Raw genomic sequence first — 26,529 nt, 5'->3', positions numbered from 1 at the left:
TGGTGACAGTCAATTTCAGTTTCTTTTCTTACCGTGCTCTCATTGTCAATATGCATATCTTCCCTGGAAATTACAAAGATCTAGAGAAACTAAAAATTAGCTTACTCTCTCATACAAAGAAAGCCAGGATCCTGTGCCCTATGGATGGTGAGGCCAATGTGTGAATATTTAAGTGAAACACTTTATAGTCTATCATCTTGTAAGTTTTCTCTTACAAGAATACATTTTTCTAACCCCAAACTGAAAATATAGACAGAATGAATGCAAATACAGTTTGAAGCTAAATGTATTTCATTTCAGTGGCCAGGCTAACTCAACATGCTTTTATATATGTGGCCAAGGCATCACATCTTGCTCTGAAATAATACAGTGAAAATATACTTAGAGATACACCTGGTGAAACTTTCATTTTAGATATATACTTTAATCTTTGGTTAAATGTATATTTTTTTCATCTGAGAAAAAGGCCAGGAATTGTTCTCCTGCGTGTGCCATCTCTTAATTATGTTCTGAGTCTAAGTATCAGGCTGGAGAAAATTTTTAATACAGTGTACTACAGAATCTGTACAAACACAGTAAAAGAAATGGTCAATTTTCTTTAAAAAGTTCTTTGTTTACAAGAAATTTCCCTTCTGCTCTATCTAGACTATAAAACACAGTGCAGAGTAGAATAGAATAACTATGCTTCTGACATGAGTTCGTGAATATTCATCATGACATCAATCCTGATGATGAAGGACATCAATCCAATGAAGGACTCATGTTGAAGCTGAAACTCCAATACTCTGGCCACCTGATGTGAAGAACTGACTGATTTGAAAAGACCCTGATGCTGGGAGAGATTGAAGGTGGAAGGAGAAGGGAACGACAGAGGGTGAGGTGGTTGGATGGCATCACTGACTCAATGGACATGAGTTTGAGTAAGCTCCAGAAATTGGTGATGGACAGGGAGGCCTGGCATGCTGCAGTCCATGGGGTCTCAAAGAGTCGGACAGACTGAGCGACTGAACTGAACTGAACTGACATGGGTTCAGAAAAACCTTCTGCCTGGAAAAGAATGTGGAAAATTAAGAGGTATCAGAGGTAGATGTCATAGTCGATTGTTATAGTCAAAGATTTATTTTTCACCTATTAGGTGCTCCCACTGGTATAGGCTCTATAGAGACATGCCAGTGAAGAAAACTCAACAAAAATTCCTGCTCTTGTGAAACTTACATTCTTGTAGGGGGAGTCAATCAATAAATAAGTAGTTTGTATAGTATATTTGGAGGGATAAATGTTAGAATAAAAAAGTAAAGTATGAAGGAGAATTTGCTGTTTTGAAAAAGGTATTCAGTATAGGCCTTACTGTTCTCATCTGGTAAACATACCATGGGGCTATCTTCCAGGGGAGAGACTTGTTTTCTGCCATCTTCTCATCCTTTACCAGCTGAGCCTCCAGGGAAGCCCAAGAATACTAGAGTGGGTAGCCTATCTCTTCTCCACTAGATCTTTCCGACCCAGGAATTGAACCAGGGTCTCCTGCATTGCAGGTGGATTCTTTACCAACTGAGCTACCAGGGAAATGCTTTGAATCTCAAAATGACTTCCAAATTAATGAAGTGGAGCCAAGGGATGAAATTACAACCAGCCTTCTCACCCCTGGTCACATAAAGATAAATAAGGAAACTAGAATAGGAGGCCTTTGCAGTAATTCAGATGGGAGATGTTGGTGGCTTGTATTTGGGTTATTTTTTTGAGGTAGAACCATGCTGGTTTCATTTCTGGTATGGTAGAGTGACCTCCTAACAGGCCAGCCCTCTAAACAGAATAAATATGACACATCATAGTCTAACTAAAATTCTTAAACTGCTAAGTCACTTCAGTTGTGTCCGACTCTGTGTGACCCCATAGACGGCAGCCCACCAGGCTCCCCCATCCCTGGGATTCTCCAGGCAAGAACACTGGAGTGGGTTGCCATTTCCTTCTCCAATGCGTGAAAGTGAAAGTGAAGTCACTCCGTTGTGTCCGACTTGTAGCGACCCCATGGACTGCAGCCTACCAGGCTCCTCTGTCCATGGGATTTTCCAGGCAAGAGTAGTGGAGTGGGGTGCCAAAAATTCTTAAAAGTAGCTAGTAAAAAATGACAAATTGTATGCCTAGGAACAATAATTCAAGTGATTGTGAGCTTTTTATCAGAAATCATAGAGTCCAGAATATAACAGAAAAACATCTTTAAAGTATTGAAGGACAGACAAACACAAAGTTTTATATTTAGTGAAAAAAATCTTTTAAGAATGAAGACGAATAATGAAGACAAAATAAAGACAAATATCTTTATTTTAAAGACATTTTCAGATGAGGGAAAACTAAGAGAGCTTGTCACCAGGAGAACTGTACTTGAAGACTTGCTAATGGAAGTTCTCCAGGCTAAAAAAAGAATCACAGGGAAGCTCAGATGCTCAAAACTGAATGAAGAGCATTGGAAATGATAAATATATAGATGAATAGAAAAGACTATTTGTCTCTTAATTTAAAAAAATACAGTACTGTATAAAATAAAAATAACATTTTCTTGAGGGTATTCTAATGTATGTACTTACGACAACTATAGCAGAAAGGATGGAAGGAGTGGTAATTTAACCTCTACATTTGTAAGCTTTCTACATTTTTTGTAAAATGGAAAAATACTCATTTGAAATTGATGGTGAAAAGTTAAGAATTTAGAAAATAATGCAAAGAGGTACAGCTAAAAAGTCAGTAGATAAATGAAATTTTAAAATCTACCCAATATTGGAAGATTCCTGGAACTGTTCTGGTTCTTTATTTCCTCACATTCCAAAGTACATGTTCATGGTGTCTTAGGAGCCAAATCCACTTAAGAGAGTATAATTTCAGGTATCATTCAAAACAGTAATGAGTTGCCTCAGAGGTTAAATTTAATTAGTCTTTCTTCAGTTCAGTTCAGTTCAGTCACTTAGTCATGTCCAAATCTTTGTGACCCCATGGACTGCAGCATGCCAGGCTTCCCTGTCCATCACCAGCTCCCAGAGCTTGCTCAAACTCATGTCCATCAAGTCAGTGATGCCATCCAACCATCTCATCCTCTGTCATCCCCTTCTCCTCCCGCCTTCAACCTTTCCCAGCACTGGGGTCTTTTCAAATGAGTCAGTTCTTCATATCAGGTGGTCAAAGTATCAGAGCTTCAGCTTTAGCATCAGTCCTTTCAATGAATATTCAGGACTGATTTCCTTTAGGATTGACTTTAGATTTCCTTTAGTTTCAGCTTCTTGCAGTCCATGGGACTCTCAAGAGTCTTCTCCAACACCACAGTTCAAAAGCATCAATTCTTCAGCACTCAGCTTTCTTTATAGTCCAACTCTCACATCCATACATGGACTACTGGAAAATCATAGCTTTGACTACACAGACTTTTGTTGTCAAAGTAATGTCTCTGTTTTTTAATAGGCTGTCTAGGTTTGTCATAACTTTTCTTCCAAGGAGCAAGCATCTTTTAATTTCATGGCTGCAGTCAGCATCTGCAGTGATTTTGGAGCCCCCCCAAAATAAAGTGTTTCACTGTTTCCATTGTTTCCCCATCTATTTGTCATCAAGTGATGGGACCAGATGCTGTGATCTTCGTTTTGTGAATGTTGAGTTTTAACCCAACTTTTTCACTCTCCTCTTTCACTTTTTTCATCAAGAGGCTCTTTAGTTTTTTCTTTGCTTGCTGCCATAAGGGTGGTAGAGAAGCTTTCTATACAGTAGAGATCAAGATTATCAAGACAGCAGAGAAGAAGACATAACTTAAAATAGAAGGAAAATCCTTTGTGAATGAAGTGGCAGTAAACTGAACAAGTTTTTCAACTTTAGTTGAAAACTAGAAAATTGCCATAAAATGCACACACTAATTCTTTGTTCAGTTCTTTTTGTTTAGAGTCTTATATGTGCAGGGAGAAATGTTGCAGAGCCTACAGTGAGCTGGTAACATTTATTGAATAAAAGAATGATTCATTATAAAATCACAAGCATTGAGTCTATAGTTGCAGAAATGTGTTAAATCGGGCAGAACTCATATTAAAGACATTCTTCCCTTTCTCCCATTTCTACTTCTGCCTCAAGGCCACAGTCACAGATAGAGCCATGCAAGCAGGTTAAGTCATCCCTACTCTTTTTCCAGATACCCACTTGGCTCCATGCCGTGGACTGATGATTCCCTCTAGGTGCTAGTCAACAGAAGACAATTCTCAAAGGATTCACTCCAGCTGTCCTGATCCGACAGATCATGTAACCACTTTTATCTTCTCAAATACAACTACTGAAGATAGCAGTCTGCTAAAAACCAGTAGAGAGTGTCTTTCAAAGATGTCAGAGGCCAGGTTGGAATATCCACTGATCATCACTAAGGGCTTTGTTAAAGAAAAAAGAAAATATTTAGACACTTGTTAAAGACAGGCAGACTTTATTCAGGACTGTTGCAGTAAGTATAAGGACCACTACAGTGAACTCAACTATGACTACAATAAGAGAAAGTACCAATTTATAGGCAAAGAGATCCTGATCATTGGTTCAAGATATGGTTCTCAGATCGTTCAAGAAGAGTTTACAAGAAGATCTCAGATGGTTCAAGAGATCTTGAACCAGAGATCAAATTGCCAACATCCGCTGGATCATGGAAAAAGCAAGAGAGTTCAAGAAAAACACCTATTTCTGCTTTATTGACTATGCCAAAGCCTTTGACTGTGTGGATCACAAGAAACTGTGGAAAATTCTGAAAGAGATGGGAATACCAGACCACCTGACCTGCCTCTTGAGAAACCTGTATGCAGGTCAGGAAGCAACAGTTAGAACTGGACATGGAACAACAGACTGGTTCCAAATAGGAAAAGGAGTACATCAAGCCTGTATACTGTCACCGTGCTTATTTAACTTATATGCAGAGTACATCATGAGAAACGCTGGACTGGAAGAAGCACAAGCTGGAATCAAGATTGCCGGGAGAAATATCAATAATCTCAGATATGCAGATGACACCTTATGGCAGAAAGCGAAGAAGAACTAAAAAGCCTCTTGATGAAAGTGAAAGAGGAGAGTGAAAAAGTTGGCTTAAAGCTCAATGTTCAGAAAACTAAGATCAGCATCCAGTCCCATCACTTCATGGCAAACAGATGGGGAAACAGTGGAAACAGTGTCAGACTTTATTTTTTGGGGCTCCAAAATCACTGCAGATGGTGATTGGAGTCATGAAATGAAAAGACGCTTACTCCTTGGAAGGAAAGTTATGACCAACCTAGACAGTATGTTAAAAAGCAGAGACATTACTTTGCTAACAAAGGTCCATCTAGTCACAGCTATGGTTTTTCCAGTGGTCATGTATGGATGTGAGAGTTGGACTGTAAAGAAAGCTGAGTGCTGAAGAATTGATGCTTTTGAACTGTGATGTTTGGACTGCAAGGAGATCCAACCAGTCCATCCTAAAGGAGATCAATCCTGAGTGTTCATTGGAAGGACTGATGTTGAACGTTAAACTCCAATACTTTGGCCACCTGATGTGAAGAACTGACTCATTTGAAAAGACCCTGATGCTGGGAAAAATTGAGGGCAGGAGGAGAAGGGGATGACAGAGGATGAGATGATTGGATGGCATCACCGACTCAATGGACATGGGTTTGGGTGAACTCCAGGAGTTGGTGATGGACAGGGAGGCCCGGCATGCTGCGGTTCTTGGGGTCGCAAAGAGTCGGACACAACTGAGCAATGGAACTGAACTGATAGGCAAAGAGCAGAGTAGGAGTCAGTGGATTGAAAAATTACTAAAAAGAAGCATCAAGGGTTTGTTGGGGGAGGATTCTGGCTAAACCAACCTAAAAGATACTTGTTGAAGACAGGCCAGGGTGATCAGATGTCGCCCAAGGGTGATGGTGAATGAGTAGTCTGATTGATATCAAGGTGGGGAGTCATATAGTCAATGTGAAGGATTCTGGCTAAACCAATGTAGCAGGATTCTGTTTGGATTGTCTTAATTCTAAAATTGTCTGATTCTACAGTTAGACAATTAAGAGAGGGACATGGGACTCTAAAAATTGAGGTCTAGTTGAGAAACTTAGAGGAGCCTGACTAGAGTTTGATCAAGGGGATAATCTCTTGTCAAAATCCTTCTCAAAATGTACATACAGTCTGGGTTTGGCCAAAGGATTTGACCTAGTATCTATTGTGTTCCTGATCAAGAGAACCCCTGCCCTCAGAGAAGCACAACTGGTAAGTGTGTAAACAAGATAGTTTCAGGTACTACTTCAGCGAAGGAGACTGCTCTCTAAGTGGAAATTCCGTAGCCCCGAGTACTCTGTGAAGAGCCTTGTGATGAGAAAGCTTTGGGAAATACACTGTCAGGAAGTATTTAAAGGTGTGGGAGTGGAAGTCCCAAGATTCAGTGATTTGACAATAGCTTAGCATTCCTTTCTTCCGGAGAGGTGCATAGACTTTTCTGTGAAAGGGAACTTTTACTCTTCAGACACACAGAGTGCCAGCTAGGACCTGCTCTTTTCTTAGGTTGTGGAAGGTTCTCTTCTTTCTTGCTGCTCTTGCCAACTCAGATACCAACACAAACTAATGTCTTTCAAGACTCTAAATCTCAGATTTGCAAAGTCCAAGTTAAGATGTTCCAGAGAAGTTAATGATGGGAAATACAAAAAGATGAAAGAAAATACTAGATTGAAATTTGCTGTATTTCTTTTTTCTTTTAAAAAACGTTTTTGTTGCTAAACTATTTTTAGCTGGGAGAGATTGTAACTTATCTGTGTTTTCTCTGGAAACCAGATGGCTAGAGAAATGCTTAATTGTAAAATCTGTGGCTGTTGTCCTTAGAGTACAGTCCTGAAGGATCTCTGAGGCTATATGCCTTCCGGAGACAAGTTGTGTAAGACACAACTTAGAGTGATTGGAGGCCTTTCTGTCAGAACCAGAGGCATGTACTCACAAAGAAGGGGTTATTTTCTCTGCCTTCACAAAGCAGTGTGAAACATCTGCCTGGATTGAGATCTGAAGCTGGAGCAAGATTTTAAAAACGAAATCTTCGAATCCTCACATGGAAGTGGTAGAACACTAGGTACTTTTAATAGATCCTGTCAGCCGATCAGTCAATGAATCAAGACTGTGTTTTGAAGGATTTGGTGTGTGTTGTTTAAACGCAAACAGTTGAGACTCATGAGAGAAAATGGAAAACTGAACATGGGATGTATGGGCTTGCTATCCATGGAGCAAGACGTGTGGCTGTGGTTAGGTAACTAGAAATCAGGCACAAGGAAGAGAAGAAATAGTAGAGAAATAGCGCAGATGGGAAACTCTGAGACTGATTCAATCCTTTGCAGTACGTGGGAACCAGGAAGGTCCACAGTTATAACTTAATAGACAAAGCTAAATGGTATGCAAGGAAAAGAGACATTTAGAATTTCAAATTCAACATATAAACAGTTACAAATGTTTAAAAACTCAGTTCTTCAGTAGCAAACAGTGAAGAATATTTTGTCCCAGCACTCCTGTGTAAACTTACTTTATCTTAATATGGTATCTAAAAATGTGGCTGCTGCTTTCCAAGGGAACACTCTAAGTAACTTTCCCTTTGAGCATGTTTAGAACAGAGACTCATATGGAAACAGGTCCTGCTACTTGTTATTCTTGAACTCATGTGCTTGTGCTCAGTTGCTTCAGTCGTGTCTGGCTCTTTGTGACCCCACGGACTATAGCCCACCAGGCTCCTCCGTTCATGGGATTCTCCAAGCAAGAATACTGGAGTGGGTTGCTGTGCCCTCCTCCAGGGGATCTTCCTGACCCAGGTATTGAACCCTTGTTTCCTACATTGCAGGCAGATTCTTTACCCACTGAGCCACCTGGGAAGCCCACCTTGAACTCAGTTAATTATTATTAACACTCATGGCACCTTCCCCCAAAAGCTGTATTACACTTTATGTGGACTCTTCAAATCAAAGTGTAAAACTCTGTTATTAATGCCTACCTGATTGTTACCCTTAAGTTTTGAACTGAAGCACATTAAAAAAAAAAAAAAGGTTTTTCTTTCAAGGACTTTTAATGGAAAATAAAAATATTTCAGTACCTCAAGACAGACTGGAGAGACTTGCCTAGCAGATTATTAAGTCAAGATAATGGAGTCCCAGGAACAGGAGCCTGGGCTGAAATACATCTGTAGAGTAAAATGGATGAGATGCGTGTATAGAAGAAGGGGACAGACAGAGAAGAGAGATTCCAGCATCTGGAAAAATGAGAGCAAAGTTAGTTTATATGTTTCACAGGAAAACAAGTCTTGTAGTCACTCTTTGTTTATTGGACAAATGTATTATCCTTCGTTATTATTCATTTTTTCCAGACTTAGCTCTGATTACTTTTTGGAGTTACTGTTGACTGTATGTTCAGGCCATTACCATAGGAGGGAATATAAAAGGAGTGGACAGATTGAAGGGAACTGGTCTTAGACCGGCATTTCTTAACCTTGGTCGCGCATTAGAGCTAAAGTTCTCTATGGCCAGGCCACTCCCCACATTAATTAAATCAGGAGTTCTCTAGTGATTACAAGGTACTGGGAAGGTTAAGAATCACTGCCTGGGACTGCCGAGTTTAAAGAACTGTCAGATGTTCGGTAGAGCTACTGTGTGCAGAAGGCAGTAGGAGAGGGTTAGAAATAATTTGTTAGTAATGTAGTTACAGTACTGACTTGAAAATCATTTACTTTTTATAGAGTAGATTCATGGTTATAATTATATCAGTCTTGTTAATTTATTCAGCACACATTATACAACTGCCATGTGTAAGAGGTTGTTCCAGGTGCCAGGGAATCAGTGCAAAACAAGGCAGAGAAAAATCCCTCTCCTCTTGTAGTTTACATTCTAGGGAGGGAAACAGATGATAAGTACGTGTATACTACATAACTAGGAAGATACAAATACTTTGAAGAAAACTAAGCAATTGAGAATCACAAAAATGAGACATAGGACTTTTAAATTCAGATGCCTGGGGAAGATCCCTGTAAAGAGATGAAACTGATGCCTCAAGATTATTTAATTGCTGACCCTCCCAGGCCCTCAGCATTTGACTGCCCTCCTCCAACAAATCCCCTTCACTTTCTGAGCTCAGAAGATTTCCTCAAACATTGATCTCTTTAAAAACAAACAAACCATAACACATTTGTGTGTGCTGTGCTAAATCGCTTCAGTTGTGTCTGACTCTTTGTGACCCTATCCTCCTGTCTCCTCTGTCCATGGGATTCTCCAGGTGAGATTACTGGAGTGGGTTGCCATGTGCTCCTCCAGGGGAACTTCCCCACCCAGGAATCGAACCTGCATCTCTTATGTCTCCTGCATTAGCAGGCAGGTTCTCTACCACTAGCATTGGGCCCCAAATACTATCATTGGAAGCTTTACATCACTCAGAACTTTTAAGCTTTGCAAGCATTTTCCTACATACCCTAGTCACTAATCCTTCCAGAGTGGCTCACAGCACCTCATTTGACTGTAGGCCAGACAGACTCTCCAGTAATGAGACACACAGGACCACGAGGAAATCACTGGACCCACACAGAGGATATTTAGAGGGGAGCATGAAGATAGAAGAGCCAGTAATGGGGCATGTCCCACAGGGACTGGGGAGGAGGGATGGTAATGCCTAGAATCATAAATAAGTTGCATTAGGCTGTGATAAACTGGAAGACAGTCATATCCAATGATTTTTATTTTCTTGTGAGGCTTAAGGGGAAAGGTGGAGGTTTGGATTGGTCTCTGTGGGGAATAAGGGCTAGAAAGGAGCAGGAGTGAACTCTCCTGGGTATATGTGATGTGCCAAGCCTAAGACACCAGCTCTATGTATGTCACTTAATTTAGTCCCTGCATCAACTCTGAAGTCAAACAGATTACTGGTTTCCCATCTAGGATTCAAGTCCTGGTCTATCCCCTGCTTGATTCCCATTATACCATATTTAAAAAAAAAATTATTTAATTGGAGCCTAATTACTTTAAAATATTGTAGTGTTTTTTGCCATACATTGACATGAATCAGCCATGGCCTATTATACCATATTGCCATAGGAATTCATGAGAGACTATCCAAGCAATTACAAAATCAGCACGACATTGAAATCAGAAACTTTTAAGGGGCTCTAATGGTCATCGTTAGGCTTCCCTGCTGGCTTAGTGGTAAAGAATCCACCTGCCAATGCCAGAGACACTGGTTCAATCCCTGGGTCAGGAAGATCTCCAGAAAGACCTCCTGGAGTAGAAATGGCAACACACTCCAGTATTCTTGCCTATAAAATTCCATGGATGGAGAGGCCTGGTAGACTACAGTCCATGGGGTCACAAAAGAGTCAGACATGACTGAGCGACTAAACCACAGCAACAGCGGTCATAGTCATGAATTCCTGCAGGCCGGGGATCTGTGTTTGGTGGCTGCTCACTGTTCCTTCCAACAACAAGCAGGCTTTCCTGCTAGTGGTGCCCTGAGGTACACATTCTTGATGCCAGAATGTTATATCACTGAAACCACAGCAGGAATCCAAATTTAGGAGACAAGTTGAGAAAGAAGCTTACTGAGATCAAAGTTAAGCATTATCTCCCTCAGAAACCCTGAAATGTAAGTTGTTTGACTTAAATAGTTTGCCTTGAATTTTTGCATTAAAACATCTTTTTACTTCTACTCCAAGAAATTTGTGGAGTATATTAAAGCTCATGCTTATAAGGGTGAGCACCATATAGATGGCTTCAGAGGAATAGTTAGCCTAGTTTATAACTGATTAGGGGCATTGGTGTAGGGTCAAAAACCAAAAGGTATGGCATTAGAGGAAATGGAGGCACAAGCTTGCAGTCAGCTTCCCACTGCCTGGAAGAGCATCCTAGCCTGTGTCAGGAGCCTGCAAGATTCTGTGAAGACACAGAAGTAAACCAGGGAGAAGCAGCCAAGGACCTTTTGATACTCTTTCCTTGGAAGATTGCATGTACCCACAGATGGATACGTGCCCTCTTTACATCCTCTTTCTGAGGATACACAAAGGGTCTATGACCTGTCTGACCTCAGGCTGAGAAGTCTCCTTTAAGGAGACTCTCCTTATTTCCTATTTCCAGAGTGAAAGACCCACTCTGGAAATAGTCCCCTTGCTGTTTTGTGACCTGTACCTTGGCTTCTACCTCATCCAATCTACCTACACTGGCTCCACACTCTGTCCGTCACCAGGTTGTGGTCCACCAGGATCAGTCTGAGACTTCATCCTCCTACCCCTGAGGGTAATCCAGTCCATCCATGGCCCATCCCCAGTACCTACCCTGCTTGAAATTCTTCAGCTTCAGCCTTGTAAATCAGGAGAATTCAGGATTCCTGGACTCGACCTTTTAAAAAAACTATTTTAAATTGGAGGATAGTTGCTTTACAATGTTGTGTTGGCTTCTGCCATACATCAACATGAATCAGCCAGAGGTATACATATGTCTCCTTCCTCTTGAACCTGCCTCCCCCCTCCCAGCCCAGCCCAGCCCAGCCCATCCCATCCCATCCCTACCCATCCCTCTAAGTTGTCACAGAGCACCAGTTTGAGCTCCCTGCATCATACAGCAAATTTCCACTGACTATCTGCTTCACATATAATAATGTATATATTTCCATACTACTCTGTCAATTAATCCCACCCTCTCTTTCCCCCATTGTTGGATTTGACCTTTGAGGTCTGTCCTTGGCCTTGTTCTAAGCTCCCTGAATTCACACTCCTGATGGAGCCTGCCTGCCTTACCATGGTTCAGTTCAGTTCAGTTGCTCAGTCGTGTCCGACTCTTTGCGACCCCATGAATCGCAGCACGCCAGGCCTCCCTGTCCATCATCAACTCCTGGAGTTCACTGAGACTCACATCCATCGAGTCAGTGATGCCATCCAGCCATCTCATCCTCTGTCGTCCCCTTCTCCTCCTGCCCCCCATCCCTCCCAGCATCAGAGTCTTTTCCAATGAGTCAACTCTTCACATGAGGTGGCCAAAGTACTGGAGTTACAGCTTTAGCATCATTCCTTCCAAAGAAATCCCAGGGCTGATCTCCTTCAGAATGGACTGGTTGGATCTCCTTGCAGTCCAAGGGACTCTCAAGAGTCTTCTCCAACACCACAGTTCAAAAGCATCAATTCTTGGGTGCTCAGCCTTCTTCACAGTTCAACTCTCACATCCATACATGACCACTGGAAAAACCATAGCCTTGACTAGACGGACCTTTGTTGGCAAAGGAATGTCTCTGCTTTTGAGTATGCTATCTAGGTTGGTCATAACTTTCCTTCCAAGGAGTAAGCGTCTTAATTTCCTGGCTGCAGTCACCATCTGCAGTGATTTTGGAGGCCAAAAAAATAAAGTCAGCCACTGTTTCCACTTTCTCCATCTATTTCCCATGAAGTGATGGGACCGGATGCCATGATCTTCGTTTTCTGAATGTTGAGCTTTAAGCCCACTTTTTCACTCTCCACTTTCACTTTCATCAAGAGGCTTTTTAGTTCCTCTTCACTTTCTGCCATAAGGGTGGTGTCATCTGCATATCTGAGGTTATTGATATTTCTCCTGGCAGTCTTGATTCCAGCTTGTGCTTCTTCCGTCCAGCATTTCTCATGATGTACTCTGCATATAAGTTAAATAAGCAGGGTGACAATATACAGCCTTGACGTACTCCTTTTTCTATTTGGAACCAATCTGTTGTTCCATGTCCAGTTCTAATTGTTGCTTCCTGACGTGCATACAGATTTCTCAAGAGGCAGGTCAGGTGGTCTGGTATTCCCATCTCTTTCAGAATTTTCCACAGTTTCTTGTGATCCACACAGTCAAAGGCTTTGGCAGAGTCAATAAAGCAGAAATAGATGTTTTTCTGGAACTCTCTTGCTTTTTCCATGATCCAGCGGATGTTGTCAATTTGATCTCTGGTTCCTCTGCCTTTTCTAAAACCAGCTTGAACATCAGGAAGTTCACGGTTCACATATTGCTGAAGCCTGGCTTGGAGAATTTTGAGCATTACTTTATTAGCATGTGAGATGAGTGCAATTGTGCGGTAGTTTGAGCATTCTTTGGCATTGCCTTTCTTTGGGATTGGAATGAAAACTCACTTTTTCCAGTCCTGTGGCCACTGCTGAGTTTTCCAAATTTGCTGGCATATTGAGTGCAGCACTTTCACAGCATCATCTTTCAGGATTTGGAATAGCTCAACTGGAATTCCATCACCTCCACTAGCTTTGTTCGTAGTGATGCTTTCTAAGGCCCACTTGACTTCACATTCCAGGATGTCTGGCTCTAGGTCAGTGATCACACCATTGTGATTATCTGGGTCGTGAACATCTTTTTTGTACAGTTCTTCTGTGTATTCTTGCCATCTCTTCTTAATATCTTCTGCTTCTGTTAGGTCCATACCATTTCTGTCCTTTATCGAGCCCATCTTTGCATGAAATGTTCCTTTGGTATCTCTGATTTTCTTGAAGAGATCTCTAGTCTTTCCCATTCTGTTGTTTTCCTCTATTTCTTTGCATTGATCACTGAGGAAGTCTTTCTTATCTCTTCTTGCTATTCTTTGGAACTCTGCATTCAGATGCTTATATCTTTTCTTTTCTCCTTTGCTTTAGTGCTGCCAAATAAGCCAGGCTGCTTAACCTCTCTGTGCTTCCATGTCCTCAAACTCTGAAATAGTAATCTCTGCATCATCATGGTGATGCTACATGTGAAGTCCCTAAATCAGGCCCTGGCAGACAGTAAATCTCAGTAAATATTCATAATTATTATTGTTATCATACATGTCAGAACTTTGCTCTTGAGTCCAAATATCAGTGTTTTTATGTGCTTTAGATGGGCTTCTGAAAGACAGGAAAGGCAAATAGAGGTCTGTGGCCACTGCAGAGATTCTCCCTGCCGCAGAGGCCCTGCTTTTGCTGGGTACCTAGCAGGTACCCTCCCCTGGGACTTAAAGTGACAGAGTCTCTGTTAGCTTGAACAAGAGACAGAGTCTCTTTTTAGCTGAGTAGCAAGATGGTAGAGAGATTTCATTAAACTAAGAAGTCATCAGAGCCCTGTGGCAGCAGTGGGTACATTCAGAATACTCATTTATTGCTGTGAAGCCCATGAGAGCCTTTAAAGCAGGGAAAAGCTGTGTGTATATAGACAGGAGCCTTTGGGGAAAACTGCCCCTTTATTATTTTTCATTTTGCCCTTAGCTACTTTGGTGTTTTAATTGTATAGTCCTTCTAAAGTTATTAAAGTCAAGTATCTAGAAATTAAACCTCTGTGCTCAATTCCTTGAGGATCGCAGAGATGTAGGAGGTACAGTCCCTGCTGCTTTACAGACAAGGACATTGGACTTAAAGGATGTGTTGAAGATCCCAGGACAATCCCAGTGTTCATTCACTAGAAGGACTCATGGGACTCAGAGTTGTACTTGTGGCTGATATTTATTATACCAATGGAGTAAGGATACACCGGTGGCTTATTAGGAAGAAGAACCAGGTAGAGTCTGAAGGACTCCACACACAGGCTCCTAATGCTCCCTCCATCACATTAGGGGTCACACAGAGCATTGTCTTCAAATACTCATTTCTAGTTAAAATGCAGTGACAGATGTGCAGTGTTTCTGCCCTAGGAAGCCCACTAGAGATCTAGCAACCAACATTTTGGGGGTTTGGTTGTATAAGAACCCTTTGTTTAGCATATACAAAATGCCCAGAAGGGAAGCAAGTGTTCAGTATAAACCATATTGTTCACATAAAAAGTCTAGGCACAGTGTTGGGAGCACTGCAAGACAAGAGTCAGATCCCAGATGCCGGCCAGAGGCCAACTTTGCCAGCAGGCCTTTCTAAGGATAGCAGTCTCAGGCCTGCTATGTTAATTCTTTTCTGTACAGAAGAGGTGCCACATAAACATACAACCAGCTCTAATACTAACCCATCAGAATCACTGGTGTAAATGGTTAGATATTGAGGAACAGGTCCCTTCTGACTGCTGGGTCACAGAAACCTTTATACCACACATTTGAGCTGGGCCTCAAAGGTTAGGCAGGTTTGAGCAGCAGTAGAGAAGTGGGGAGAGAGGACACAGTGGGCAAAAAAATAGTAATTTAGGGAAAGGCAAGCAGGCTTATCTGATCAGAAACAAGATGTGTTGATGGAAATAGGGGAACCTAGAAAGGCAGGGAGAGGACAAATGCCACAAGACCTGGATTAATAAGTGGAGGATTATGGGTTTTATATGCAGAGATGGAACACCACTGAAAGTTTCCTTTTTAAGACAGGAAGTCATATAGTTCAAGGTATGTTTGCAGGAGATATGTATTTGATGGTAGATAGTCTGGCCTGGAGGTCAGAGTCCTAGAGACGGAACACAGGAGAAGATACCTGGATATGTTTCCCAAAGGCCTGGGCTTCAGAAGATGCTCATTAGTTTGTGGCCCACCTTGGTATATAGGAAATACATAAAATAAATGAGGAAGGCAAACTCTGACTATGTCTGTGTTTTGGATTACCCTTTAGTACCTTGGCAAGCAGGCCAGAGATGACTCAGTTCAGTTCAGTCACTCAGTCGTGTCCTACTTTTTGCAACCCCCATGAATTGCAGCATGCCAGGCCTCCCTGTCCATCACCAACTCCCGGAGTTCACCCAAACTCATGTCCATCGAGTCAGTGTTGCCATCCAGCCATCTCATCCTCTGTCGTCCCCTTCTCCTCCTGCCCCCCATCCCTCCCAGCATCAGAGTCTCTTCCAATGAGTCAACTCTTTGCATGAGGTGGCCAAAGTATTGGAGTTTCAGCTTTAGCATCATTCCTTCCAAAGAAATCCCAGGGCTGATCTCCTTCAGAATGGACTGGTTGGATCTCCTTGCAGTCCAAGGGACTCTCAAGAGTCTTCTCCAACACCACAGTTCAAAAGCATCAATTCTTCGGCGCTCAGCCTTCTTCACAGTCCAACTCTCACATCCATACATGACCACAGGAAAAGCCATAGCCTTGACTAGATGGACCTTTGTTGGCAAAGTAATGTCTCTGCTTTTGAATGTGCTATCTAGGTTGGTCATAACTTTCCTTCCAAGGAATAAGCGTCTTTTAATTTCATGACTGCAGTCACCATCTGCAGTGATTTTGGAGCCCCCCAAAATAAAGTCTGACACTGTTTCCACTGTTTCTCCATCTATTTGCCATGAAGTGATGGGACTGGATGCCATGATCTTCGTTTTCTGAATGTTGAGCTTTAAGCCAACTGTTTCACTCTCCTCTTTCACTTTCATCAAGAGGCTTTTTAGTTCCTCTTCACTTTCTGCCATAAGGGTGGTGTCATCTGCATATCTGAGGTTATTGATATTTCTCCTAGCAATCTTGATTTCAGCTTGTGCTTCTTCCAGCCCAGCGTTTCTCATGATGTACTCTGCATATAAGTTAAATAAGCAGGGTGACAATATACAGCCTTGACGTACTCCTTTTTCTATTTGGAACCAGTCTGTTGTTCCATGTCCAGTTCTAATTGTTGCTTCCTGACCTGCATACAGGTTTCTCAAGAGGCAGGTCAGGTGGTCTGGTATTCCCATCTCTTTCAGAATTTTCCACAGTTTCTTGTGAGCCATACAATCAAAGGCTTTGACATAGTCAATAAAGCAGAAATAGATGTTTTTCTGGAGCTCTCTTGCTTTTTCTATGCAGTTTGATCTCTGGTTCCTCTGCCTTTTCTAAAACCAGCTTGAACATCTGGAAGTTCACGGTTCACATATTGCTGAAGCTTGGCTTGGAGAATTTTGAGCATTATTTTAGTAGTGTGTGAGATGAGTGCAATTGTGTGGTAGCTTGAGCATTCTTTGGCATTGCCTTTTTTTGGGATTGGAATGAAAACTGACCTTTTCCAGTCCTGTGGCCGCTGCTGAGTTTTCCAAATTTGCTAGTGTATTGAGTGCAGCACTTTCACAGCATCATCTTCCAGGATTTGAAATAGCTCAACTGGAATAACATCACCTCCACTAACTTTGTTCGTAGTTATGCTTTCTAAGGCCCACTTGACTTCCCATTCCAGGATGTCTGGCACTAGGTGAGTGATCACACGTTCGTGATTGTCTTGGTCGTGAAGATCTTTTTTTGTAGAGATGACTAGGCCTGTCTTAACTTGTGCAGTGAATTGGTACCAACTGGTGCAACATTCTACGTGCAGAGAAGAGACTGTATTTACTTAAAAATAATATGCAGCCTGTACTGACTAGAGTACTCAGAAGCTCCCAAATCCCCAGTTCAGGTCTGCACAAGTATGATTGTCTTGCACCAACCCTAAGCTCAGGTAGAACAAATCTTCCATGAAGCTGCAAATTACTCTCTGCACACATCTGGATTTAAGGCTGCCCCACTCTCAATGAAAAGTTCAGAAGAGGCCAAAGGGCAGACCACATGGAATGTGCTCACTGGTGATGCCTTATATTCTGACTTCTAGACTCTTGTCCCAGATCCCTGGCCATTGACATCTCAGACTGCCTCACTTGGGTCCTATACTGGCTCACAAAATTTTGGTCCAGCTCATCTGTGTAGACTTCCTCATCTGGCTGTTTGATTGCTACACTTTCAGAAGTCTACTTGCCTCTCACATAGCCATTTCTGAGACCAGGAATGCCTGCCCAGAGGACTGCCATTCCTGAATATGGCCCTCTGAACAACTTTCCTTCAACCCCAAAACCCCAGCTCTGTATCCTGGCCCTACTGTTGACAGCATTACAATTTTGTGCTTTGGAACAATGCTGCTGTGCAGTAGTACAGAGCCCTTTGTCTCAGTGACCACCTCTTCCCCCAAGCCTAAAGAGTTGTGCTATGCAATAGAACTGTCTGCTGCTAAGCTGTTAAGTCACTTCAGTCATGTCCGACTCTGTGTGACCCCCTAGACGGCAGCCCACCAGGCTCCCCTGTCTCTGGGATTCTCCAGGCAAGAACACTGGAGTGGGTTGCCATTTCCTTCTCCAATGCATGAAAGTGAAAAGTGAAAGGGAAGTCACTCAGTTGTGTCTGACTCTTAGTGACCCCATGGACTACAGCCTACCAGGCTCCTCCATCCATGGGATTTGCCAGGCAAGAGTGGGGTGCCATCACGACAATATAAATGTTCTATATATGGCAGAACATTATGGTCTGCAAGGTAGCTACTAACTACATGTGGCTGTTTAGCACTTGGAATATGACCTGTAACTGAGAACCGTTTCTAATATTATTAATTTTAATTAAATACGGATAACTACATGTGGCTAGTGGGTACCATATTATAATGGCACAGCATAAATCCTGGTGGGAGTGATCTGGTGAACTGGCTGTGCAGGGTAGACTTAATCTGTGTGCACAGGATATCAAGAGGAGGGCAAGACATGACACAAGAGAGGAAGACCAAGGAGAAGGTCCTTTGTGGTCTCAGATATATCCATTTGTGTACATGCCTAGGTATATAATATTTAGAGATGCACTAATTTTAAGTTGGTTTATTTCTTTTTGATCAATATTGAATATTATTTTTGCTATTTAAATATGTATCATGAAAGACAATTGACTACAGGAATTAGTATAGGCTTTGAGAGTCCCTTGGACTGTAAGGAGATCAAACCAGTCAATCCTAAAGGAAATTAGTCCTGAATATTCATTGGAAGGACTGATGCTGATGATGAAGCTGAAACTCCAAACTTTGGCCACCTGATGAGAAGAAATGACTCATTGGAAAAGACCCTGAGGCTGGGCAAGATTGAAGGCAGGAGGAGAAGGGGACAACGGAGGATGAGATGGTTTGATGGCATCACCAACTCGATGGACATAGTTTGAGCAAGCTCCGGGAGTTGGTGATGGACAGGGAAGCCTGGCATGCTGCAGTCCATGGGGTCACAAAGAGCTGGACACAACTGAGTGACTAAACTGAACTTGAAGAATCCAGACTTAAGTTGTAGTCTTGTCTCTATACCATGTCAGCTGTGTCACTGTAATACTGTTTTTAAACATATCATCAGTTTTTCAGTATTAAGGGAAAGTAAGAAAGATTTTGACATAGTGCAGTGAACACCGTTCTTATCTTATACTTTAAAAAAAATTAAAGTTCTCAAACACTTCATTCAAAATTTTAGTACTTATGAAATCTTTATTTGCTATTGTTTCCTGAGATTATTCTGCATTTCTCAGTCTTATACTTTAAAAGCCTAGAAAATATCTAGTAAAATGTCTGACAGATAAAAATATTTATTTAGTTTTCAGATTGGCTGAGTTTTCTAGCTTCCATTCAAGAAACAATCAAGGTTTTTCTATTTCTTCTGTATATGTTTATTTTGGTTTTTGTAAGCTCTGCTGTTCCTATCAGGACTCCCTCATGATCTAGTGAACTGTAAGACTTTGCTTCATTTGCACAGAAACAGCAGAAATAGTGACAGGAACAAGTTAATAAGTATAAATAATATGTATTCTGTTATCTTTAACTGGAGGACTTATGTAGGTACAGCAGGCCAAATCTGTAGATGTGTGTGTGTATGTGTGTGTTTTGTTTGACAGACCAGAAAAAACCTTAGACAAATACTATGATTTTCTTTCACTTATGAATATATATTCCTCTTATCCTATATTATGCTAATCAGAGAAAAACATGAGTAAAGGAATGAAATTTAAAAGAACAATAATGTTCACATCATGAACAAAGAGTGGGAAATCCCAGAACCAGAGATTATCAGTATGAGGGAGGAGGGAAGCAAGATCTGGAAGATAGAATGAGAGTGGCTCGTGGCACCTACTATTTTAACATTGCTTTTTTGACATCATGATTACTTTTCTACAGTACTTCAGACTGCTTGACGTTTAGCTGAGAAATGTAAAAGTGCGGGGCTTCTTTAGTCCCCATAGGTGTGATTAGCAAATTATAAAGAAAGCAGGGCCAACCCTCTGCCCCCTGGCTTTCTCACATAGAGAGGTACACCTTCCTTAGAAGTATTACGGCTTTAATGTTGGAGGTGGCAAAGATGAGCTGACTCCTCATTGTGCTGTCCTGTCAGTGGAGTCTCACCCTCACTTCAGCCTCATATGTTCATTTACATATTTTTAATTGTTAAAATTTTTACTGTTAATTTTAACATTATTGTTTTAAATTTTTTATTTTTTTTAAAAATATATATTTATTTATTTATTTGGCTGCACCAGATCTTAGTTGCAAGCATGTGGGATTAGTTCCCTGACCGGGGATTGAACCTAGGCCCTCTGCTTTGGGAGTGTGGAGTCTTAGCTACTGTACTACCAGGGAAATCCCTAAAATTTTTATTTTTAACATTGTTATTTTAAAATTTGTATTGGTGCTTCCCTGGTAGCTCAGCTGATAAAGAATCTGCCTGCAATGCAGGAGATCCCAGTTTCATTGCTGGGTCGGGAAGATTCCTTGGAGAAGGTTTAGGCTACCCACTCCAGTATTCTTGGGCTTCTGTGGTGGCTTAGTCAGTAAAGAATCTGCATGCAATGCGGCAGACCTGGGTTCAATCCCTGGATTGGGAAAATCCCCTGGAGAAGGGAACAGCTACCCACTCCAGTATTTTTTTCCTGGAGAATCCACATAGAGAAGCCTGGCGGGCTACATTCCACGGGGTTACAAAGAGTTGGACACGATTGAGCGACTAAGCACATTGTTAAAATTGGAAGCCTGATCCCGGGGTGAGAGCGTAAATCATTTAGAGTAAAAACAACTGTTTGTAGCTCCCTGTGTAACTGATAATTAAATTACCATTGAGTTCATTTTGTTGAGAGTTCATGATTTCTAAAGACCCTGTGCGTGCATGTGTGCTCAGTCACTCAGTCATATCCAACTCTTTTTGACCCTATGGATTGTTATGGGATTTTCCAGGCAAGAATACTGGAGTAGGTTGCCATTTCCTCCCCCAGGAGCCCTTCCTGACCCAGGGGTCAAACCCACATTTCCTGCCTCTGCTGCATTGACAGGCAAGGTCTTTACCACTGAGCCACTTGGAAAGGCCAAAGACCCTGTAGGGCCTGTATAATTATAGAAACGCTATTGTAACTTTGAGACTGTGTGATAACAGATTTACTCATGTGTCTCTTTTGCTTTAGAGAAAATGAAAAGAATCTGTTTTCTGGGATTGTCATTCAAGAGCCTCTGCTTGTTCCAAATCTGACAAAGTGTTGCCCCCTCTGATCTCCAAGTCTTTTGGGTGGGAATGCCATGAACCTCAAAGAGACTCAGTGCCACCGGGAGTGCTGGAGTCAGGGCTTGGAATGGCCTTTCTAATCGGAGGGGTCAGGTGCCCCCTGTGGGTGATTGGGATCCTGGCACTAGCTGGGTTTCATTCACACAGCCCCTCTGGGGGCCTCTGTGACACGGACACTCTCAGTTCATCTCTAGGACAGGATGTGGTTTGCAGCATTTCCCAGATATATTTGCCCAGCAATCCCCTCCTCCCTTCCATCACACACTTTTTTTTTTTCGATGTTCATTTCATAAGATGAAATACAGATAAAGCATGGGCTTGGAAGTCAAAGAGCTTTAGATTTGAATTCTAACTTTACCACTCTGCTTTTTTATCTCAAGTCAGAAACTTTGACTGTCAGTTTCTTCAGAGGTGAAATAACTGTTATGAGAATTAAATGCAATTAGGCAAGAAAAGAAACACTTTAAACAATGCCTGGTACACAAAAGACACTCATTAAGTGGCAGCTGTTAACAGCTGCTGCTGTAGCAAGTTGAGTGCAGGGCTATATGCCCCTACCACACCTTTTCCCTGAGCTTCACACTTGGGCTTTCAGCTGCCTGTTTTTTGTGCACCTGCATATCCAAGAGACCTCAAATTCAGCATGCTTATCTGAAATTTTGGCCACCTGATGCAAAGAACTGACGCATTTGAAAAGACCCTGATGCTGGGAAAGATTAAAGGCAGGAGGAGAAGGGAACGACAGAGGATGAGATGACTCAATGAACATGAGTTTGAGTAAACTCCGGGAGTTGGTGATGGGCAGGGAGCCCTGGCGTGCTGTAGTTCATGGGGTTGCAAAGAGTCAGACATGACTGAACAACTAAACTGAACAGGTCTGAAGTTTATATCTTCCTCCTTGTACCTTCTCTGGTCAACACTACCACATTTGGTTAACTGCTCCATCTGGTCAGCTTTGTCATCTAAGTATACCTCACATTGTTTCACCTTTCTTCAGCCCCAGAACAGCATTGTAACTTGCCAGCGCTGCTCTTCTCTGTCTTTAGAGTGTTTTCTATGTCACAAGCCTGCCTTCCACACAGTAGCTGAAGTGATCATGCTAAAAACTTATGAGATCAACATTGCTTCTCATAGTTTAACTTTCAGAGCTCCTGTAAGGCCCATAATGGGGTTTTCCAAACTTGTTAATCCTGACAACCAACTGAGACCTTTTTAGAAATACAAATTCTTGGACTCCCTCCAAAAGTCCTCCCCTCTAGAGATTCTGATCCAGATCTGGAATGGGGCACAGGAATCTGCACTTTTAATAAACTGGGAGGTACACCTTGTGATGGCCAAGGGGGACAACCCTCACATGTAATCCACACCGTGGGTTTGTCCTCTCTGCATTGCCCAACATGCCCCAGCTCTCGAGTGCCCTCTTCTACTTCCCCACCATCAAGCTGCCTTGGTGCACACTTCTCCTGGAATCCCCTTCTCTTCCTTTGTAACTTTCCCTTACCAAATGCTCAGAGTCTAGCAGTATTGCCAGAAGGTGTCCCAGTATCTCGCAGGCAGCCTGTCTTCAGCCCATCGGAGCTTGTCAGCCCATTTCTGTGCGGTTAATTATAGAATTCTCACATTGTGTTGTCATTTTTGTTCTGTGTCTCCTTCTCCCAGTAGACTCAGAGCCTTGAGGACAGGGAACATTTTATTTCTCCATTTCTATCTTCTTGCTTAGATTCTGGAACATGGTAGGGGTTCGTGAATGCTTGTTGAAAGAATAAAAAGGAGAGAGGGAGGTTGGAAAAAACTCTTGAATTGTACTAGGAGGTATAAAAATATTCTTTGGAGCCCTGATGTGTCTCAGGCACAGGTGGTGGTTAGGAGGGAGGCCTAAGTAGGGAGGATTCCTGCTCCTATCCCTTCTCTCTGCCTCTGATTCAACCAAAGTAGCTCTATTATTAAATTTTTCATGTGTTGGTGAATAGTGTAAGGTTTTGTTGAAAAGAAGGGAAAAGTTGGTACTAAAAATAAATTTGAAAACTGCAGCACTGATTTACCTTAATGAAATCCCTTTATGCATCTCTACTCTCTGTGATTTAGAATGAAGTGGGAAAACTTGAAGAACTTGAGAAATAAAACCAAGGATCTAAATTGGCAACTGCAACTGTGAGGCAAGATTAGAAATTTCCTAATCTGTTGGGTTGTGCCATGTAGTATGGCCTTGGGGCCACTTGCTGCTTTCAAGCACCTGGGGAGTTATCATGAGAGATGCTAAGTGGTTGGCATCCATTTCCACAGAGGCCAATGTGAAGAAGTGTGAAGATTACATTGAAAGAGCTGTGAGAATTCCTCTGAATTTATTTGAGGTGCGTGCTTGTATTTCCAAAGCAGAGTCTTCAGGAAATAGCCTCCCTCAGGAATAAGACTTTGTCCCTGCCTCAGCACCTGGCGCAGACTACCTCCTCATTGTTGGTCATCAGACATTCGCTGTGGGGATGCATGAATTACCATCAGTGGAGAAATGTGTGAAATGCACTACCACCCAGGAATTAGGACTCTCATAAAAGCAAATGATCTTAAAATTAAGACTATTAGACTTGCCACAGATTCAAATTATGGATTTCATTTGTAAGAACTTGCTCAATAATATGAAATTAATGTAGCTTAATATACTGTTCATGTATAGCTCATCATAAAGACAAGTAAGTGTAGAACAGTTCTCTCATAACATTGCTTATTAAAGAATCAGAATTTAACCATCTCTTTTTTTTTCTCTTGAAATAAGAGTTTTTTTACCCAGAGAAAACTGACCTGTCGCTCTCATATAGAGGTGTGGATGTTTGTAAAGTCTTCTAAATAAATTTTACTCTTTTTGCCACAGTTCCTTTCCCACTTTTAGGATATATGAGGAGTTGTGCCTCTGATTGGCAAATAGATTCACTCAGCCTTTACCAAATTGTATCCATTCAGATTCCACGGTCTTATGCAGAGGCAGGTTGTGGGGTCAAAGGTCACCTGTCCCATTGATACTTCAACACATAATAGCATTTCAAGACTCTGAGAAGTCCTGGAGGACAGAAACCTAACTGTGTTTAATACCATATGTCCCAGCAATATTGACCACTTCTTTTGCAGAAGAGCTGTTGCCAAATTAGGAAACATTGGATAGATATTTGCCTTCAAATAGTTTGAATGTTAACAGAAAGCACCATTTATCTATCATACCCATTGGTGAAGTCAGCAAAACAGGAAATAATTTGATTTATACCTAGGGCTCTTTGAAATGAAAAAAAAAAAAACAGTCATTTTGACTCTCACAAATTGTGAAGATACATTATTTTCTTATGGTTAAATAATAACCCAATGTGGATATACCTACCATGTTTTATTCAGCCATTCATTTGTTGGTAGATAGTTCGGTTGTTTTCATCTTTTGGCTATTATGAAAAATGCTGCTATGAATGTTCATGTAGTTTTTTGTGTGGCCATATATTTTCAATTCCTCTTGTAAATATATACTGAGAAGTGGAATTGGTAGATCCTACATTAAACTATGTTTAACCTTTTGAGAAACCACCAGACTGTTTTCCAAAGTGGCTATGTCATTTTACATTCCCACTAGCATTATATGATGGTTCCAGTTTCTCCATCTTCTTGCCAACACTTGGTATTATCTGTTTAATTAAAGTCATTCTAGTAGAAGTGAACTAGTGCCTTCATTGTGGTTTTAATTTGCATTTCCCTAATGGCTAATAATGTTGGACACCTTTTCATATCCTTATTGGCTCTTTGTTCATCTTCTAAACAGAAATGTCCATTTAAGTTCTTTTATTATTGAGTTGTAAAAGTTCTACAAGTCCCTTATCAGATGTATTATTTGAAAATATTTTCTTTCATTCAGTGAATTATCTTTCCCTTTCTTGATGGTGTCCTTTTTAAAGAAATTTTAAAATTACTTATTTATCTATTTTTGGCTGCACTGGGTTTTTGCTGTTGAACATGGGCTTCCTCTAGCTGCAGCAAGTGGGGGCTACTCTCTAGTTGTGGTCCATGGGTTTCTCATTGCAGTGGCTTCTGTTGTGGCTCCCAGGCTCTAGAGCACAGACTCAGTAGTTATGACATGCGAACTTAGTTACTGCACAACATGTAGAGTCTTCCTGGACCAGGGATCTATGTCCCCTGCTTCTCTTGAGCTTATTTGCCATCCCTGTATATTCTTTAATGAAAGGTATATTCAGATTTTTTGTCCATCTTTGAGTTGTTACTTATTGAGTTCTGAGATTACTTTTTATGTTCTCAGTACAGTCCTTTCTTAGAGTAGTCTGTAAATATTTTCACCCAGTCTATAGCTTGTCTTTTCATTTTCTTAGCAGTGTCTTTCAAAGAGAGGATGATTTTAACTTTAGTTAAGTCCAATTTATTATTTTGTTTTGATTCATAATATTTGCTTAATAATCTAAGATCACAAAGATTTTTCTACTGTGTGCTCAATATAGAAAAACAAATGTGAACAAGATACACAAAGGTACTTGTCTCATTTTTCTTGTGTGTATTCTTATAGTTTTTAGCTCTTAATATTTAGGTCTATGATAAATTCAAGTTAATTTCGTGTAAGCAGGGATCATGGTTCAGTTTTTTAATATGGATTGTTCAGCACCATTTTTGAAACTGCTGTTCTCCCTCACTGAATTTTGATACTGAAAATTAATTGAATATATATGTTACCACATTTTTAAACAAAGATCTCCCTCACCTCAACATGCCCATTTAACTGAAAGCTTATCACTTCCACATCTTCATCTCTTCAAAGAGCGGTCTAGACTCACTGTTTCCGCTTCCTTCTTTCTTACTCTCACACTAAGCCTCTTTATCATTCCACAAAAAGGGTTCTTGCCATAATCACCAGTGATCTCTGTTATGACATCCAGTGGATACTGTTTTTTTGTTGTCTCATGTGATTCTCAGTGTCCTTGGGCCTCAGTGATCCCCCCGCCCCCTCTTTCAGATACTCTTTTCCCTAACTAATACAGCAGCCCACCACTCTTCTTATTTTTCTTCTGTTTTTCTTTTTGATCCCACATGTCTACTCTGCAAGTTCTTCTTCTTCTACCTATTTCTTTTATGTCAGTGTTCTCAGGATTGTCCAGAGCCCCTTTTCCCTCTCATTCTGTGCATGCACCCTACTATTCCCATCTAATTCCCTGGCTTAAGAATCTCAAATTTACATCTGGCTCAGATCTTTTCTTAACTTCATGTCTGCTCATTTAGCTGCCTACCAGGACCATGAGCTCTAGGAATAAAAGTGCCCTGTATACATTTGTGTTCATATTTGTATTCCTGTGCTTAGCACAGAGAACTTAATGACTATTCATTGGCTAA

The 26,529-nt window shown here is 41.3% G+C and overlaps 1 protein-coding gene across 18 annotated transcripts in view; it reads left to right on the top strand.

Moving 5' to 3' along the window:
- Positions 1-26,529, top strand: part of DOCK3 (dedicator of cytokinesis 3) — a 307,148-nt gene that overhangs the window by 160,774 nt on the left and 119,845 nt on the right. The gene's annotated exons all lie outside the window — the stretch shown is intronic.

Source organism: Bos grunniens, chromosome 22 (genome assembly GCF_055505025.1).
Source record: "Bos grunniens cultivar Pamir isolate PY7600 chromosome 22, Bosgru_T2T1.0, whole genome shotgun sequence".
NCBI lineage: Eukaryota > Metazoa > Chordata > Mammalia > Artiodactyla > Bovidae > Bos > Bos grunniens.
The sequence above is the reverse complement of the archived record's forward strand: the minus strand, read 5'-3'. Positions and strand labels throughout refer to the sequence as shown.